A 19,409-nucleotide genomic window follows, 5' to 3' on the forward strand; every position below is an offset into this window, starting at 1 on the left:
TATGTTCTTCCTACCAACAAATACGATTGGAAGCTCTTCGGAGCAGGTACTCCTTTACCTAAATGTTATTGTTATGTCTGAAGCACTTCTCCGCTTTATGTGTTATTTATATGATTGTCACGTGTATTACTGCTGTAAAGCGCTATGTACATTAATGGCGCTATATAAATAAAGACATACATAAAAAAAACAGAAAAAAACAGAAAAAATGTGATAAGTGTACAGCTAATAAAACTTCACTGTATAGGAACACAGTCAGTGACAAGAATATGGCGTGCTTACCCATATACCCAAAACATCAAAATAATAAATGTATAATGTATACACAACCGTAATAGGTGAATTGGATAGCGCCTGTAGCCGTATCAATAGAGTGGCTCACACCCTCAACACTAAGAAACAAAAGCACAATAAAACAGCGCAAAAACGCACATGGTGAAGTACATAAAAACGGGATTTATCAGTAAAAAGGTAAGTAATCTTCGTACATCAGATAGAATGGATAAAAGCATTGACTGTGATAAACACAGTTTACCAGTCAGCAGGTAAGTACACAACAGGAAGTCATCTCATAGCAATGGTAAGGGGATCGTCACGGCGCGTCAGTGAAGAAGTAGCATTGCCGCTATGAAACGCGTAGGACTGTCACTTTTCTACAATTTCCTAGCCTGTGATTCCCGTGGAACTCGGTGTGTACCGGTATCAAGTCTGACGCTCTGTGTACGCGACGCCCCGTGGAGAAGCTTGCGCGAGTAACAGTGACGTCATTGACCGGTCTACTACATGCACAGCTTCTACTTGGGTTTCTCATTGCTCTGTGTTAAACGAGTAACCCGTCCATATGGACATTTAGAACCAGTCACCACTGGATGTGACCTACACACTTGAAGGACTTCTTATTCCCTGTTCCTTGGTATACATCTGACCGGAACGATACCATCTTGATAGAAGGGACGCCAGCTCCGAGACAGATCCTTGGTGCCACTGGTGAGAGAGGCCACTGCCACTGACGAGCCGTGACGATCCCCTTACCATCGCTATGAGATGACTTCCTGTTGTGTACTTACCTTTTGACTGGTAACCTCTGTTTATCACAGTCAATGCTTTTATCCATTCTATTTGATGTACGCAGATTACTTACCTTTTTACTGATAAATCACGTTTTTATGTACTTCACCATGTGCGTTTTGCGCTGTTTTCTTGTGTTTTTGATACATACATACATGCCTACTCTCCCTCAAGGCCCATACCTACTCCAACCCTCAGGTCCATACCTACTCCCCTAAGGCTTATACCTTCTCTCCCCCCCCCCAGGACTATACCTACTCTCCCACCAGGCTAAACCCTAATCTCCCTCCAGGCCGATACCTATTCCCCTCCAGGCCCATACCTACTTCCATCGAGGCCCATACCTACTCCCCCAAGGGCCATACCTTTTTCCCACCACTCCCAGGCCCATACATACTCCCCCCCCCCTGGCTCATACCTACTCTCCCTCCAGGCCCATACCTACTCCCCCTCCTAGGCCCATACCAACTACCCCCCCCCAGCAGGCCCATTCTTACTCCCCCCTCCAGGCACATACCTATACTCTCCCTCCAGGCCGATACCTACTCTCCCTCAAGGCCCATATCTACTCTCCCCCTTTCCAATTCCATACCTACTTCCCACCAGGCCCCCACACCCTCAAGGCCCATACATACTCCCCCCATGTCCATACCTACTCCCCCCCCAGGCCCATTACTACTCCCCCTCAAGTCCCATACCTACTCCCTCCTAGGCCCATACCTACTCCCCCCCACTTAGGCCCATAACTACTCTCCCCCCAGGCCCATACCCACTCCCCCCTAAGCCCATACCTACTCCCCTGAGGTTCAGGGATTTTAATTCAAAACTTTTCAAATGTTGAAGTTTGTTCAGAAGTGCAATTGTCGAACTTCGGAACTAATGTTCAAATCCAAGCAAAATTTGAGCTAAAAACTCAAGAAAAGCTTATCCTCTGACTCGTTTTGTTTTGTGTTTTAATATGCTGGGTGAACATTTAAGTTCACTAACAGAACAACTTGCAAATAGTTAGAAATTCTAAAACGTTTGCCCAATAGTTTTTCTTTATCCGTCATTATTTACAAACAAAACTAAAAATAGTCCAAGTCTGGGAAAACCAAGACACGAAAATGTTTATACCCAAAGACAAAACCAAAGCACCAGTGAAAGTGCTGCCCACCCTTACATCCGTAGTGCTCAAGAAAAAGAGGGGCGCGTATATAACAAGCAAAGATAACTTTATAGTATAAAGAAATAAACACATAATTGATATGAAAAAAAAGTGATTGCCTGAATTTCTGTAGCTGTTGTAGTGGAGCCCGAAAAGGGAGTTTTCACTACCGATCTGCTCTGACGTCCTCCGTTGGTATCTGGGAGTGGAAGGGCAAACAAGAGCCGATGTCATTGTCGTAGAGGTCTGGTGATTTGCTGGAACAGACCACTGTAGCTAAGACAGTACTGATCGCTAATCCAAATGTATCCTACGCGTTTCAGCACTCCGTGCCTTTCTCAGGGATGATGCAGAAGAGTGTTTGATCCCCATTATAAACACTTGAGAGGTGCTGGCCTCATATTAATTGATTGATTGATGAATAAGTGTAAGTGAGTTAACTCATAGTTAGGGTGTCTATATGGTATAAACTATTCACTTCAGTGTGTAATCAGGGAAATCACTGTTCCATGATAGTGAAATGGTTCATGTCAAATTTGATTTAATTAACTAACCTAAACAATGTTAAATAGCATGAATGAATACAAGTACAAATACAACATTTTCTAAGACATTAAGAAACTTGAATTAGTTAAAAACCATAAAGTTACAGTTATCAGTGTTCAGTACGAAAAAATGCTAACTAATGGTGAGAGTGTTTGTTATGAAACTGACTCACAATTAGATACAATTCTTTTAAAACCTTTCAGAGTTCTTCTTGTACTTCTTTAGAGCATAAAGTGTTACAAACGTTCTCAATGTGTTTGTTATCTATTCTTACACTTCATCTGCACAATAACAAGCATACATCTTCTAAGAATCAAAGAATAACCAATTATGACGTGAACCATTTCATTAATCTACATTTGTTCTGTTATACTTTTTTTATTTTTTAACATGAACTTTATTGAAAGCATTTGAAGGGAATAAGGATGAGTGCAGAAAATAGAAAGGGGAGTGGGAAAATAAATATTCCATCAACAACATACAGCTCCCCTTATTCAAATGGGTACATTTAGGATTTACATCTTACAATTGTTATTATCAAAAAAGTAGTACAATACATTCAATGATAATAAATATACAATACAGTGAGGAACAAGTGAGGAGTTAAAGAGGTATCCAAGCAATTTTTTTTTTAATATTTCTTTTTTTAGATAGGATTGAAGCAGGGGTTCCCCAGAGCTGAACCCCATTATCTTCAGCCCCGGGGACCCCCTGTTTCCAGAGATACAGACCTCTGAAGAGTTGTATCTCTGATTTTAAAAGCTCCGCATCACATGGCTCAATAGGAAGCTGCACCCGGTGATGTCACAGCTTCCTATTGGCCCGCAGGGCATGGGAACTTTGAAAACAGGCCAATACGTGAACCCTGGAAGCTGAGATGGAGCGGCTACAGGCAGCCTCTATGGAGGTATCTCCAGATGCAGGCGGTCCCCGGAGCTGAAATAAATAAATATGGTGTGAATTACTGTGCAGGGAGAACACTATCTCTTTTTCTCATTGTAACACCAGCTAAGGCTACTTATTCTCATTCCTTGTTTGCATACTATGGGGGCTACAGTACGTAAGGAGACACAGGTGGCCCAATTCTGCACAGATGTTGTAAAGAGAGAATCCTATTGATTTTATTTGGATTTTCTTCTGTGATGCATACTGTATGGGGCAGTGTTTTGCCCTCGAATTGCACCACTTTTGCCTGGACACAATAAGCTCTGAAACCCCACATATTTGCAAAGAACAAACAAAAACCTAAGCAACATTTTTATACGACGAGAAAAGCAATGGCAAAGTCTGGGAACAGTCGTAGAGCCATAGAGGAGATCACAACAGTCCTACTGTCACTTTTCTTGCTAAATCTACACCTACAACATTTTAGCTAAAAACTCAAGAAAAGCTTATCCTCTGACGCTTTCATTTTATTTTTCAATAAGCTGGATGAACATTTAAATTCACTAACAGAACAACTTGCAAATTGTTAGAAATTCTAAAACGTTTGCCCAATGGTTTTTCTTTAACCGTCATTATTTACAAACAAAACTAAAAACAGTCCAAGTCTGGGAAAACCAAGACACGAAAATGTTTTTACCCAATGACAAAACCACACCCCCAGTGAAAGTGCTGCCCACCCTTATAATCCGTAGTGCTCAAGTAAAAGAAAAAGAGGGGCGCATGTATAGCAAGCAAAGGTAACTTTATGATAAAAAGCAATAAAACACAATTGATATGAATGGAAAACATGGAATGGAAGTGATTGCCTGAATTTTTGTAGCTGATTTAGCGGAGACCGATTAGGGGGTTTTCCCAAGCGATTTTCTCTGACGTCCTCCGTTGGTATCTGGGAGTGTGAGGGGAAACAAGAGCCGATGTCTCTGCCTTAGCGCTGTGCTCCACTGAAGTGCTGGTCCTTTGGGCGGTGTGCTCAGGGGGGCCGCACTCGTTGCTGGAGCTACTGCGGCTGGCGTCCTCCTCGTCCTCCGATGCACCCAGAAGTGACGGCACGTCTGATGGTATCTGGTCACGTCAGCGGGGAATCCCCATGGCAGTCAGCTGGAGAAATTGTTGTCAGGCAGAGAGCAGACTCTGTATGAATACGGAGGTCTGGTGATTTGCTGGAACTTGCACATAGACAACCGTAGCTAAGAAAGTACTGATATCTAATCCAAATGTATCCAACGCGTTTCAGCACTCCGTGCCTTCCTCAGGGAAATGCAGAAGAATGTTTGATCCCCATTATAAACACTTGAGAGGTGTTGACCTCATATTAATTGATTTATTGATCAATAAGTGTAAGTGAGTTAACCCATAGTTAGAGTGACTATATGGTATAAACTATTCACTTCAGTGTGTAATCAGGGAAATCACTGTTCCGTGATAGTGAAATGGTTCATGTCAAATTTGATTTAATTAACTAACCTAAACAATGTTAAATAGCATGAATGAATACTAGTACAAATACAACATTTTCTAAAACATTAAGAAACTTGAATTAGTTAAAAACCATAAAGTTACAGTTATCAGCGTTCAGTACGAAAAAATGCTAACTAATGGTGAGAGTGTTTGTTATGAAACTGACTCACAATTAGATACAATTCTTTTAAAACCTTTCAGAGTTCTTCTTGTACTTCTTTAGAGCATAAAGTGATACAAACGTTCTCAATGTGTTTGTAATCTATTCTTACACTTCATCTGCACAATAACAAGCATACATCTTCTAAGAATCAAAGAATAACCAATTATGACGTGAACCATTTCATTCATCTACATTTGTTCAAATGGGTACATTTAGGATTTACATCTTACAATTGTTATTATCAAAAAAGTAGTACAATATATTCAATGATAATAAATATACAGTATAGTGAGGAACAAGGTAAAAGTTAAAGAGGTATCCAAGCACTTTTTTTTTTTAACATTTTTTTTTTTTTTTTACATAGGATTGAAGCAGGGGTTCCCCAGAGTTGAACCCCATTAACTTCAGCCCCGGGGACCCCCTGTTTCCAGAGATACAGACCTCTGAAGAGTTGTATCTCTGCTTTTAAAAGCTCCGCATCACATGACTCAATAGGAAGCTGCACCCGGTGATGTCACAGCTTCCTATTGGCCCGCAGGGCATGGGAACTTTGAAAACAGGCCAATACGTGAACCCTGGAAGCTGAGATGGAGCGGCTACAGGCAGCCTCTATGGAGGTAAGTATCTCCAGATGCAGGGGGTCCCCGGAGCTGAAATAAATTAATATGGTGTGAATTACTGTACAGGGAGAACACAATCTCTTTTTCTCATTGTAACACCAGCTAAGGCTACTTACTCTCATTCCTTGTTTGCATACTATGGGGGCTACGTAAGGAGTCACGTGTGCGGTGCAATTCTGCACAGATGTTGTATAGAAAGAATCCTATTGATTTTATTTGGATTTTCTTCTGTGATGCATACTGTATGGGGCAGCTTTGTGCCCTCGAATTGCACCACTTTTGCCTGGACACAATAAGCTCTGAAATCCCACATATTTGCAAAGAACAAACAAAAACCTAAGCAACATTTTTATACGACGAGAAAAGCAGTCCTACTGTCACTTTATAAAAAGGAACGTTTCCCTTTTCTTGCTAAATCTACATCTTTCACTCAATTTGGTTCATCTGCTGGAACCGAGACTGACACCGAAAACTAGGTTACAGCACATAACAAAAGTGTTCAGATAGAATGGGCCATATTTACTAAGCAGTGCTATTGCGCAGGCCACTTCATGGTGCTGGGACCTTATAACCTATTGACTTTAATAGGCGATTGTGGCGTTCAAATGTGTATAGGGGAAAAGCACTGTTTAGTAAATGTGGGACAGCCTATTCAAGTTATGGGGCTGTAAGATGTCTTCCAGAGCTAGATGGCCAATGTCCCCGCTTATGCCATCTCCCTAATGACGTGCAATTAATGCTAATGAATACAGAGACTAATCTGTCTCAAACTCATATTGTAACACTATACTGTATATTGTGAAATCACAGCACCTGATATGACCTGAAAGCTTTTTAGCTGCAGCCCAGATTATGTCCTATTCTGCCAATAACGTGTATACAGTATATATCCTTTCTCTGTCAGCTGTATGTGTTTCTAATGGGATTTGCACATGAATCATTGTTATTATTATCATCATTTATTGATAACGCGTCAACATATTCTGTAACTCAGTGGGGTGGGAAGACGATAACAATAGAATTAAATTAGAATTACAATACCATTAGATTGAACTTAATGACCCCTGCTTATGCCTATGAGAAGAAAAACATGTAGCAATGAACTGAATAATTTGCTGTATTGGATGTGCATTGGGGCTTCTTGGTTACTGCTGTATATTGGAGGTCACGTCCTCAGTAACGCTCCAATTGGTGCAATTACATGTATACATATATAATACTGTGGGTTTGGTGTATGTCTAATGCTAAAATTACATTAACAGACCTATAGATAGGGACCCACCATAAAGGCCTTCATATGGGTTCCTAGCTCTATGGCTGGTAATGGTATTGGACCTTGGTTTCATGCCAGTCTGCTTGGAGAGGGCTGGGCTATTTTCTTCCTGTAATCTGTAAGGGTGGTTTCTCCCCTGGTGGTTTATTTTTTTTTATCATATATAAATAGCCTCTTGTGTTGAGCATGTGATCGTACCCTTTATTATCAGTGTCCCGGACTAGATAAACTGGGTTCCATCCTGGGCTGAAGGGAGCAGGTAAGTGTCTTCAGACATATACTGGAATTAATGCAAAATTCATGACTTTGGCACAGAGGTTGCAGTGAGATTCCCGATTTATTTCGATTATTTCCCAAAGTCTCTTAGCTATACAGCTGGTGCAAATAATGGTGCAAACGAGCAGGCTTTTGAAAGTAAAATAGTCCTGATTTTCTGCAGCTGGGAGACTTTGATATATAATAAAGAGAGACATATTCAGGCACTTTCACTAGTGTTATGCTTTTGGTTCTAAACATTGTTTCTGCTTTGGGTTTCGGGTTTCCCAGAACTCAACTGGGTTTTGGATTTGTAGAACCTTTGCCGTTGGGAGACTTTGATAAATGCCCTGAATTTATACCTGAAGTAACAATAGAGATTGTGGGGGTTATTTGCTATCGTCTCCCGGCTGCAAAACTGGGACAGCGAAGAATTGCAACAGATTTAGCAAACAAAACCTCCTACTGCTTAATGGGATTCCTTTGCCTACTTTGCTACCGGGAGACTTTAGTTAATAGACCCTAGTGTATCAAAGGGCTCTGTTTATCAAAGTCTCTCTGGTGCAGTATTTTGCCCCGTTTTCGCATCTGAGAGACAGAGCCCTTTGCCACAGAACTGCATGTGTGTATTGTGATTATAAACTCTCTCACACACGCACCTTGTATATCCAAATCTAACTTTCCCAACCCCCGGAATGTTTCCCCACCACAGTGCTGGGAACCCTGCTTTTTAATTTGTTTATTAATGACCTTGAGGTTGGGATCGCGAGCAAAGTCTCCATCTTTGCTGATGATACTAAATTGTGTAAGGTAATAGAATCAGAGCAGGATGTAATTTCTCTTCAGAAGGACTTGGAGAGACTGGAAACGTGGGCAGGTAAATGGCAGATGAGGTTTAATACAGATAAATGTAAGGTTATGCATTTGGGATGCAAGAATAAAAAGGTGACTTACAAATTAAATGGAGATATATTGGGGGAATCCTTGATGGAGAAGGATTTAGGAGTGCTTGTAGACAGCAGGCTTAGCAATAGTGCCCAATGTCATGCAGTTGCTGCAAAGGCAAACAAGATCTTATCTTGCATCAAACGGGCAATGGATGGAAGGGAAGTAAACATAATTATGCCCCTTTACAAAGCATTAGTAAGACAACACCTTGAATATGGAGTACAATTTTGGGTACCAATCCTAAGAAAACACATTATGGAACTAGAGAGAGTGCATCGAAGAGCCACCAAATTAATAAAGGGGACGGACATTCTAACTTATGAGGAGAGGCTAGCTAAATTAGATTTATTTACATTAGAAAAGAGGCTTCTAAGAGGGGATATGATAACTATATACAAATATATTCAGGGACAATACAAGGAGCTTTCAAAAGAACTATTCATCCCTCGGGCAGTACAAAGGACTTGGGGCCATCCCTTAAGGTTGGAGGAAAGGAAATTTCACCAGCAACAAAGGAAAGGGTTCTTTACAGTAAGGGCAGTTAAAATGTGGAATTCATTACCCATGGAGACTGTGATGGCAGATACAATAGATTTGTTCAAAAAAAGGTTGGACATCTTTTTAGATGGGAAAGGTATACAAGGATATAGAAAATAAGTATACATGGGAAGGATGTTGATCCAGGGATTAATCCGATTGCCAATTCTTGGAGTCAGGAAGGAATTAATTTTTCCCCTTAATGGGGTTTTTTTGTTTTCCTTCCTCTGGATCAATAAGAAAGTATAGATATAGAATAAAGTATCTGTTGTCTAAATTTAGCATAGGTTGAACTTGATGGACGTACGTCTTTTTTCAACCTCATCTACTATGTAACTATATGTAACTATGTAACTATGAATAAGATCAGGGAGACTAGTTACTAATGTCTCCCGGCTGCAAAACCAGTGCCAGAAACCGAGTCATGTTCATCAAACAAGAGGAATCCCAGGGAAAGCAATGGGGAGTTTGTAATTTGTTAATTCTGGTGCAATCCTTTTGCAGATTTTGCCAACTCCCTGATGAAGTAGCTTACGCTACGAAACACGTTGGATAGATGTTATAAGCCCTTATAACTATCTTGTTCATAATCTGCGTGCTGATGTTATTTTGAGTCTTTCAAAACTTTGTGGAATCTGGCATTATCGAAGTGATGCGATATTTCACTTTACGGCCATCCTCACTTTGCGGCTGGTCATGAATCACATACGGACACTTGACGAACCAGCCTGGCGGCGGTTTCCAAAACCTCTGATCCCTGTGGGCGTACCATCGGCAGTGAGCCGGGCAGAGCAGCGGTTTCGATGGCCCTGACCTGCAAGAGTTCCTTACCTGGACCCTGGAGACGAGCGGAGGGTTTTCTCCAAGTGCCGTGGCGGTGTGCTCTCAGGCAAAGATCTTTCCAAGTGGATTTCCTTCGATCCAGCGGTGGCTGTGTAACGTCGGGTAACCCATGTCATTGTACATGAAATGCTGAATACTTTTTAATCTGATGTACGCAGATATCTTACCCTAACAATATATATATATATATATATATATTTATTTTACATACTTCACCATGTGCGTCTGCGCTTGTGTTTTCTTTGTATTTCAGTTGATTTAATTTTATGGTTGTGAGCTTCCTCCTCACATTTTTGGCAGTGCTCTGCCTTGTTTCGATTTTTGCATAAATGTGATTCATACAGTATGTGTCGGGCGGATCGTTTTTTTTTCTGCCACTATTTTTATTTCAGAGCTAGGGAAAGGAAAAAAGAGAACCCATTAGCATCTGCTTACCATCTATCTCTTAACTCAGGGGTGGCCAACTCCAGTCATCAAGGGCCATCAGCCAACGACTGAGCCACTGATTGAGCCATCTGTGCTGAAGCAGGAATACCCTGACCTGTTAGTGCCCTTGAGGACTGGAGTTGGCCACTCCTTTCTTAACTCCTTCTAGCTTCTCTTGTTAACACTCCCCAAATACCATGGCAGCGCAAAAAGGGCAAAAGAAGAGCAATATTTCTTGTCTTTCCTCCTCAGCCTGTATGTTCTACTCACGTCTTCCTTGCTCAGATAATGCTATCTACACCGATCACATCGATCTTTGGTCCAGATACATTGATGATGATCCGCTGCTTTGGAAGTGTACTGTGGATCTACTTGTTAGGAATGTGAGCACACAGCATCTCAGGCGGAGCTCACGGCTCTCTCCTTACACTGCTCTGACCCTTCCACTACAACCACACAAGCCCCCTTCAGCTTCATCACTTACCCCTCGGCATGGTGGGACGCTCCACGAGGTTCTTCCTCCACGCTCTGCGCCGCAGCCGTCGGCGCGGAATCGCAGCCCCGCACGCACGTGCGCACCCCACGTTGCTTCCTCTCATGCACACGTTGGACTTACAGTGCACACACAAAAGCCCTTGAACTTATCCCCACTCAGGCTCCGCCCCCAAACACCGCATGGTTACAATCTGGCTCTTGCTGAGTGTCACCTGAGCTCTAAGAACAGCAGCCAATGCACTGAAGCTCCCTGGGCTCCTCCAGGCACGCCCCCTCTCCTGGTTGGCTGTTCCAGCTTTATATACCCTCTCTGTTCTGTGCTTCCTCGCTCGTCATAGTTTTTGTATGGGTGTTTCACAGTGCTTGCTCTTTGATTCTCTCGGTTTAGACGCGGCTTGGCAGACTACCCCCTTTGGCTCTCGACTTCGGATTGTTCCTGTTTAAGTACCTTCTGGCTCCCTTCGACCTCGGCACTCATCTCGATTCCTCCATACATCTCCTACCCCTTATCTCGGCAACGGCAACGACCATTCTTCTGGGAAAACGGTATCGGCAAGTATTCTCGCAATACACCCCATCTGGCCTGGCACCATCTAATACCACAACCCGGACACGTCCCTCGCTCTGTCGGTGTGTGTATTCATACCTGCCACCTCAGTTCCAGGGACAGGTCTGGTCTGCGGGCTACTCCGGCGTAACATTATGACGAGCCCACAAGACGCAGACCAGGCCGAACTGAGGCAAGCAATCTCTACGCTGATACAGCAAAACCAGGCCATGGCTGATCAGATTGTGGCCCTAACACGCCAAATGGCTAAACTTTCGGCTCTGGTACCGGAAGCACCTGTTCCTCTTTCTCCTCCACAGGCTGCAGAACCAGTCAGACCCAGCAGTCAGGGCGTGAAGATACCGCCTCCCAAGCCGTACGCTGGCAACCCGCAGGAGTGCAGAGGTTTCCTTAACCAGTGTGAGGTTCAATTTGAAATGGCACCCCTTCAGTACGACACCGGCCGGAAGAAGGTAGCCTACGTGTACAACCTACTGACGGGCAGCGCGCTGGCATGGGCCTCGCCAGTCTGGGAGTTGCGCCCGGACCTGACACAAGACTACCTAGCCTTCAAGGGTGAGTTCCGACAAGTCTTTGATTCCCCTGCACGCCGGGAGATGGCGTCTGTTTCCCTCCTCCAGATAACTCAGGGGCGAAGATCGGTGACACAGTTTGCAGTGGAATTTCGCACGCTCGCCGCCGAGACGAACTGGGGACAAGAGCCGCTCGTCTCCGTCTTCTGGCAAGGTCTCTCGGAGTCCATCAAGGACGAGCTTGCTCGGCAACCCAGGCCAGACCAATTGGAGGCGCTCATTGACTTGGCCGTACGTATTGATCAACGCATCCAGGTACGACGCTCGGAGCGTCAGAATGCCCGGCCACTAACCTTCCAAGCACCCTTCCCCAACTCTTCTCTGGTTCCTAGACCACCTCCTTCACAGCAGCTGGCACTGGAGCCTCCCGAGCCAATGCAATTAGGGGTGCAACAGATCCGGAATCCACTACGACAACACCGCTACGCCGGCGGACTCTGTTTCTACTGTGGATCCTCTGAACATCTGGTCCGTGCATGCCCTTTGCGTCCGGGAAATGGGAACACTCAGTGAGTATGGAGGGGCTCTCACTGGGTGTTATCTCTCCTCGTCCCCTCCCCAAGGAGGCACTGCCTAAGAAACTTACGATTCCTATCTCTCTCGCAGGCGCTGAGTTTCGCACATCTACTGCTGCCTTTATCGACTCCGGTGCTGGAGGAAACTTTGTAGACCTCGATTTCGCTAAACAGAACCGTATACCTTTGGTGAAGAAGGCCCAACCTATTGCCTTGGTTGGGATTGATGGTCGTTCGCTGTCTCCACCCTTAATCTCGCTACAGACCGTACCTCTCCTGCTATCTACCTACTCCCACAGCGAGACCCTGGTACTTGACGCCATCCAGGCCCCAGGTACGCCAGTAACCCTCGGCCTACCTTGGTTGCAGAAGAACAACCCTCCAATTGACTGGGTCTCACCTACCCCCATTACCTGGAAACCGAGGTCAGGGAAGTCTCCCAAACTCTTGGCTAACACAATGACTCAGGACTCCATTCTTCCCCCTGTGTATCACCCTTTCCGTGAGGTCTTTAACAAGGTCCGCTCAGAACAATTGCCTCCTCATCGGTCCTACGATTGCCCCATCGATTTGGTCCCAGGATACACCTTGCCCAAGTCCAAGACTTACCCATTGTCGATACCTGAGTCTCAAGCCATGGAAGACTACATAAAGGAGAATCTTGAGAAAGGATTCATATGGCCCTCCTGTTCCCCGGCGGGAGCAGGGTTCTTCTTCGTGAAGAAAAAGGATGGTACTCTGAGGCCATGTATTGATTACCGGGGCTTGAACTGTATCACCATCAAGAACCGCTATCCTCTCCCCTTGATCACGGAACTCTTCGATAAACTGCGTGGGGCTAAGATATTTTCCAAATTGGATCTCCGTGGGGCTTACAACTTGGTCCGCATCAGGCAGGGCGACGAGTGGAAGACGGCCTTCAACACCCGCTGTGGGCATTATGAGTACCTCGTCATGCCTTTTGGTTTATGTAACGCCCCGGCTGTCTTTCAGGACTTTATTAATGACGTATTTCGGGAGGTGCTCAACATCTTTGTTATTGTCTATTTAGATGACATTTTGATCTTCTCCAAAAATCTTCAGGATCACATTCATCACACCTCGTACGTCCTCTCACGTCTACTCAAACATCACCTGTATGCCAAACTAGAGAAGTGTACCTTCCATCAACGCTCTACCCAATTTCTGGGCTACATTATTTCGGACGAAGGCTTTTTGATGGATCCAGGTAAACTCCAGGCAGTTACGGAATGGCCCAGACCAGAGACTCTCAAGGCTATCCAGCGCTTTTTAGGATTTGCGAACTACTATCGGAAGTTCATTCGCAATTTCTCAACTCTAGTGGCTCCCATCACGGCGTTGACTAGGAAAGGGGCTGATCCTTCTGTCTGGTCCGCCGAAGCAATCTCCGCCTTCCAGGCCCTTAAAGAGGCATTCGTCACGGCACCGATCCTGCGCCACCCCAACACAGATCTTCCCTTTGTCATAGAAGTTGACGCATCGGACTGCGGTGCAGGGGCTGTACTATCACAGAGGTACTCGCCCAAGGATAAACTTCACCCTTGTGCGTATTTCTCTAAGAAATTTTCCTCCGCCGAGAGGAATTATGACGTCGGCAACAGAGAGTTATTGGCCGTTAAAATGGCACTACAAGAGTGGAGACATCTCTTGGAAGGGTCAAGGGAGCCATTTTCTATTTTAACGGACCACAAAAATTTACTTTATATCGAAGGTGCACGTCGCCTCGGTCCTCGTCAAGCTCGCTGGGCGCTCTTTTTTTCTCGCTTCAACTATCATCTATCCTATATCCCGGGAACGAAGAACGTAAAGGCAGATGCGTTGTCCAGACAATACTCCTCAGAAGACAGGCCTGAGGCAGCTTTGGAACCTATCCTACCTCCCGAGAGAATTTTGGCTACTTCCACCTTCAAATCGCTAGACAAGATCAAAAGGGACCAGCAACAGATCCCTTCAAACACGGCGATCCCCTCTAACAGGCTCTTCGTCTCGCCCAGATTCATTCCAGAGGTCCTAGATTGGGGACACTCTTCTAAAACTGCAGGTCACCCAGGTTTCAAAAGGACGTTAGACTTAATTCGTCGGAACTTTTGGTGGCCCAGTATGTCTAAAGACATTGCGGAATACACTCGCGCTTGTCCTGTATGCACCCAGAACAAGACACTTCCACAGAGACCTCAGGGACTTCTCCTCCCATTGCCAGTGCCTGCTCGTCCATGGTCCCATATCTCCATGGATTTCATAGTCGACCTCCCTAGGTCTAGGGGCTTCAACACCATTTTAGTTGTCGTAGACAGGTTTTCGAAGATGGCCCACTTCATCCCCCTCAAGGGACTGCCCTCCTCTCCCGCCCTAGCAGACATTTTCTCCGAGCATATCTTTAGGATCCATGGCATTCCGTCTTCCATTGTCTCTGACAGAGGATCCCAGTTCGTCTCCAAGTTCTGGAGGACCTTCACTAAGAGACTGGGAATTGTCTCTTCCTTCTCCTCTGCATATCACCCCCAGTCCAATGGACAGACGGAGAGAACTAACCAGTCGCTGGAGAAATACCTCAGATGTTTCATCTCCGATTCCCAGGATGATTGGTCCCAACTCCTCCCGTGGGCAGAGTACGCGGTCAATTCGGCCCGAAGTGAATCCACCCGAGAATCTCCATTTTTTGTCAATTATGGGTTTCACCCTCCCTGCCTACCCATTTCTAATCTGGCTTCTGGGGTACCGGTGGTAGACGAACGGATTTCCACACTCCAAGACATTTGGTCCAAGGTACAAAAGTCTCTCCACAAGGCCGCCGATACTGCTAGACTTCAGGCCAATCGCCACCGTCGGCCGGCACCCAACTACAAGCCAGGGGATTTAGTATGGCTCTCGTCAAGAAACATCCGCTTGAGAGTCCCTTCCCCTAAACTGGCACCTAGGTTTTTGGGACCCTTTCCCGTCGTGGAGCAGATTAACCCAGTGGCGTTTCGCCTTAAACTACCACCCTCCATGAGGATCCCAGACGTTTTTCATACCTCGCTATTAAAACCCCACATTGCCAATCGTTTCTTTCCTAAACAGACCAGCAAGCCAGATCCAGTCACGGTACTCAATAACGAGGAATACGAGGTACAAGCCTTACTGGACTCCCGCATCTCCAGGGGGCAGCTTCAGTTTTTGGTCCCCTGGAGGGGTTTCGGACCCGAGGAGAGGTCTTGGGTTCCGCTCAAAGACATCCATGCACCCAGCCTCCTGAAGACTTTTAGGAGGAAATTTCCAGACAAGCCGTTTTTGGATCGTCCTGAGGCCGATCCTGAAGATCTACTTGTTAGGAATGTGAGCACACAGCATCTCAGGCGGAGCTCACGGCTCTCTCCTTACACTGCTCAGACCCTTCCACTACAACCACGCAAGCCCCCTTCAGCTTCATCACTTACCCCTCGGCATGGTGGGACGCTCCACGAGGTTCTTCCTCCACGCTCTGCGCCGCAGCCGTCGGCGCGGAATCGCAGCCCCGCACGCACGTGCGCACCCCACGTTGCTTCCTCTCATGCACACGTTGGACTTACAGTGCACACACAAAAGCCCTTGAACTTATCCCCACTCAGGCTCCGCCCCCAAACACCGCATGGTTACAATCTGGCTCTTGCTGAGTGTCACCTGAGCTCTAAGAACAGCAGCCAATGCACTGAAGCTCCCTGGGCTCCTCCAGGCACGCCCCCTATCCTGGTTGGCTGTTCCAGCTTTATATACCCTCTCTGTTCTGTGCTTCCTCGCTCGTCATAGTTTTTGTATGGGTGTTTCACAGTGCTTGCTCTTTGATTCTCTCGGTTTAGACGCGGCTTGGCAGACTACCCCCTTTGGCTCTCGACTTCGGATTGATCCTGTTTAAGTACCTTCTGGCTCCCTTCGACCTCGGCACTCATCTCGATTCCTCCATACATCTCCTACCCCTTATCTCGGCAACGGCAACGACCATTCTTCTGGGAAAACGGTATCGGCAAGTATTCTCGCAATACACCCCATCTGGCCTGGCACCATCTAATACCACAACCCGGACACGTCCCTCGCTCTGTCGGTGTGTGTATTCATACCTGCCACCTCAGTTCCAGGGACAGGTCTGGTCTGCGGGCTACTCCGGCGTAACACTACTCAGGCAATTCATCGATAAATTGAACTGTAACAACCATAATTTAAAACTTATGTTTGATGTTCATAAAAAACAGATCAATTTTCTTGATCTTACAATTACTAAACAAGATGACGGCAAATTGGAGACGACTATCTGTAGTAAGCCTACACCAATTAATAGCCTAATGATGGCAGACAGCTATCATCCCACATATATGGTTAACAGTATCACTAGAGGCCAATTTTTGGTCTTAGATGAAATTGTTCAACTTTGATTAAGTTTAAGACACAAGCGGCGGACATGACCAGTCATTTCCTTGAAACGGGATACAAGACAAATGTTATTAAAAAAGCTTATCTGAGAGCATTACACACCCCTAGATCTACACTCTTGAGTAATAACCAATGCGTAAATGACCCCATCACTGATACTATTTGTTTTCTTGGTACTTTTAATAGCCAGTGGAGATCAATCCGCCAAATTTTTCAGAAACGCTGGCATGTCCTCCTACAAGATAATGACTTCTCACACGTTCTTCAGTCTATCCCAGATATGGTATGCCATCGAACACGCAATCTTAGGGACAGACTGGTACATAGTAATTTTCAATCAAGAACAACAAGGGCGGCTTGGCCCTAAACCGTGCGGGTCATATGCATGAGGAGGCTGCAAGCCTGTTCATTCATCAAGATAACTAAAGAATTTGCTGAGTGACCTATAAAATAAAAAAGCTTTATTCATTGTCTTTCAACAGGAGTGGTGTATCGCATTGCATGTCAATGTGGTAAACTATATGTAGGGGAGACCCACAGACAATTAAATGTCAGGTTATTGGAGAAGCTTGGCTCTATCCATAACAAACGTGACACACCAATTGCCAGACATGTGAATGAGATGCACCAGGGAGATACTGCAGTTCTTCCATTCATGAGCATTGAACATATACCTTGAGGTCCCCATAAGGGGAATTGGGATCGTAAGTTATTACAGTGTGAGTGCAGATGGATTCCTACTCTGAAAGTACTCACTCCTCTTGGCCTCAATGAGGGTTTTATTTACTCCTCATTTCTTTAGGGATGTCGTGAGATTTATTATCACCTGAATATCACCTCGTATGCCATGGGTTAATATTACCTACACATTTAATAATATGTTTGTTAGATATACATGTTATTACACTGTTATAATAAACACACTATCACTGCACTTTATATTGTATATTAACACTGCTAGCACATTTTTATTTATTTTTTCACTTTTGGGGTCAGAGGTATCCAGGTATATTTGTGTAAATTAATTTTTAGAGGATTCGTTTTGACCTTTTTAGGGCGGACCCAATAGGTTAGCACAATCCTACACTTATGCATAATAATTATTATTTAATAGGATTTTTTTACACATTATTATCACTATTATTCCTTTGGCATATTTTGTGGTTTACTTCATTACATTATAATAGGGTATACATCTCGTTTTTCCATATTACCCAGATCCTCTATATTCATTTTTAGATTGCAGAATCTCAGGATTACTCCATTTAACTCCATAAGACAGTAGGTTACACATCAATCTTGGAAAATAGCTGATAGTTTATCAATCAATAAACAGACTCAGCATTTTTGTTTGTTCTTTATTCAAGTACGATACGGGTTGACTCTTTTTTCCTGGTCCGTCCATTTAATGATGACTCGTGTGAGAATAGGGAGTTACTTACCTCTCTGCTCGATCCTCCCATAACAGGATAGGCTGCTTATGCTTGCTCCTCCTACAAGATGGAGAATATTACAGCGCTCCCTTCCCAGAATATAGGGGTACCACCCCTGTCCTGGCTAGTTCATACAATCACACAGTAGCAAAAATACAACAATACAAAAATAGTACAAAATAAATTAAAGTAGTGATACTAGCCTTTCGTAGATTTGGCAGCGCAACCTGGATAAGATCATCCGTTAATCCTCAAACATTAGAGGAAATGGTGGAGGTGGTGAGCGCACATGTGAATTGGGTATACAAAAAATATAGTACAGTGTCAGTCAGGCAATGTTTAGATAAACCACACAACAATTCAAGACTATAGCAGTCCTGTTGTGAGTGGACCTCACTCAGGGATCAGAGGATGGGGGTGGGTATATAACACTATAAATATATACTCACACGGCCATGTGAGCCCATGTGTGAGCCCCTCCAGTGACAAGATATCTTCTTTATTCAATCAAATTACTCAGGAGCATTACACCTAAGGCCGAGGCCATTGTGCCCAGAGCGAGCGTGCCCGCGAGCGCGTGATGTCACGCTCACCTGTAACTGGAGCATTTCCACAGTTACAGGTTTGCGCGACAGGGGGCGTGCCGGGAAGCATTCCTGTGACATCACGTGCATGGTTCGCCCTCATTGGTTGAACATGCATGTGACCCAGTCGCATTTATTTGATTTCTCACGCGCCGCACCCCCCTCGCATTGTCCTTACGGCATTTTGATCGTGCCGCTCGCACGGTCGTGGCCTAATTGAAGTGAAACTGGTTTGTAAGTGAGAAGTACCTTCCATAGTAAGCACTTGCTATAATTATATATTTCTAATATTATAATAGAAATTAGCATTTATTTGGAACCTTTAATTCAAATACGAGCAATGAAATATACAGTCGTTGGTGTCACTCCCGTGCATGGTCACGCGACCGTGGAGTTTGCAGCACCAAAGTATTAAAGCTGCAGTTCAAGCAATATCCTACATGTCAAAAAAAACACAATGCACACACAAGCGCACTACGGATTACAGAAATTTAAAATATGACAATTTTAATAACTGGTCAAAAGACCAGAAAACCACAATAATTAAATAATAAATCACAGTGGAAAAAACACAAATCAATAAACATATAAAACCTACATGGAATACAT

General features: G+C 44.5%; 2 protein-coding genes across 3 annotated transcripts in view; both read left to right on the plus strand.

Annotated features, from left to right (window-relative positions):
* Positions 1–19,409, plus strand: part of LOC142497805 (IgGFc-binding protein-like) — a 362,065-nt gene that overhangs the window by 117,890 nt on the left and 224,766 nt on the right. The gene's annotated exons all lie outside the window — the stretch shown is intronic.
* LOC142497809 (IgGFc-binding protein-like) overlaps positions 1–19,409 on the plus strand; it is a 140,073-nt gene that overhangs the window by 106,522 nt on the left and 14,142 nt on the right. The window contains exon 1 of one of the 2 annotated variants that reach the window (XM_075606158.1): positions 7,393–7,479. The exons of the other annotated variant lie outside the window; for it this stretch is intronic. The gene's annotated coding sequence lies outside the window, so the exon portion shown is untranslated. Of the gene's footprint in view, positions 1–7,392; positions 7,480–19,409 lie in introns of those variants that run through there. 2 annotated transcript variants of the gene reach the window in all.

Source organism: Ascaphus truei, chromosome 6 (assembly GCF_040206685.1).
Source record: "Ascaphus truei isolate aAscTru1 chromosome 6, aAscTru1.hap1, whole genome shotgun sequence".
Taxonomy (NCBI): Eukaryota; Metazoa; Chordata; class Amphibia; order Anura; family Ascaphidae; genus Ascaphus; species Ascaphus truei.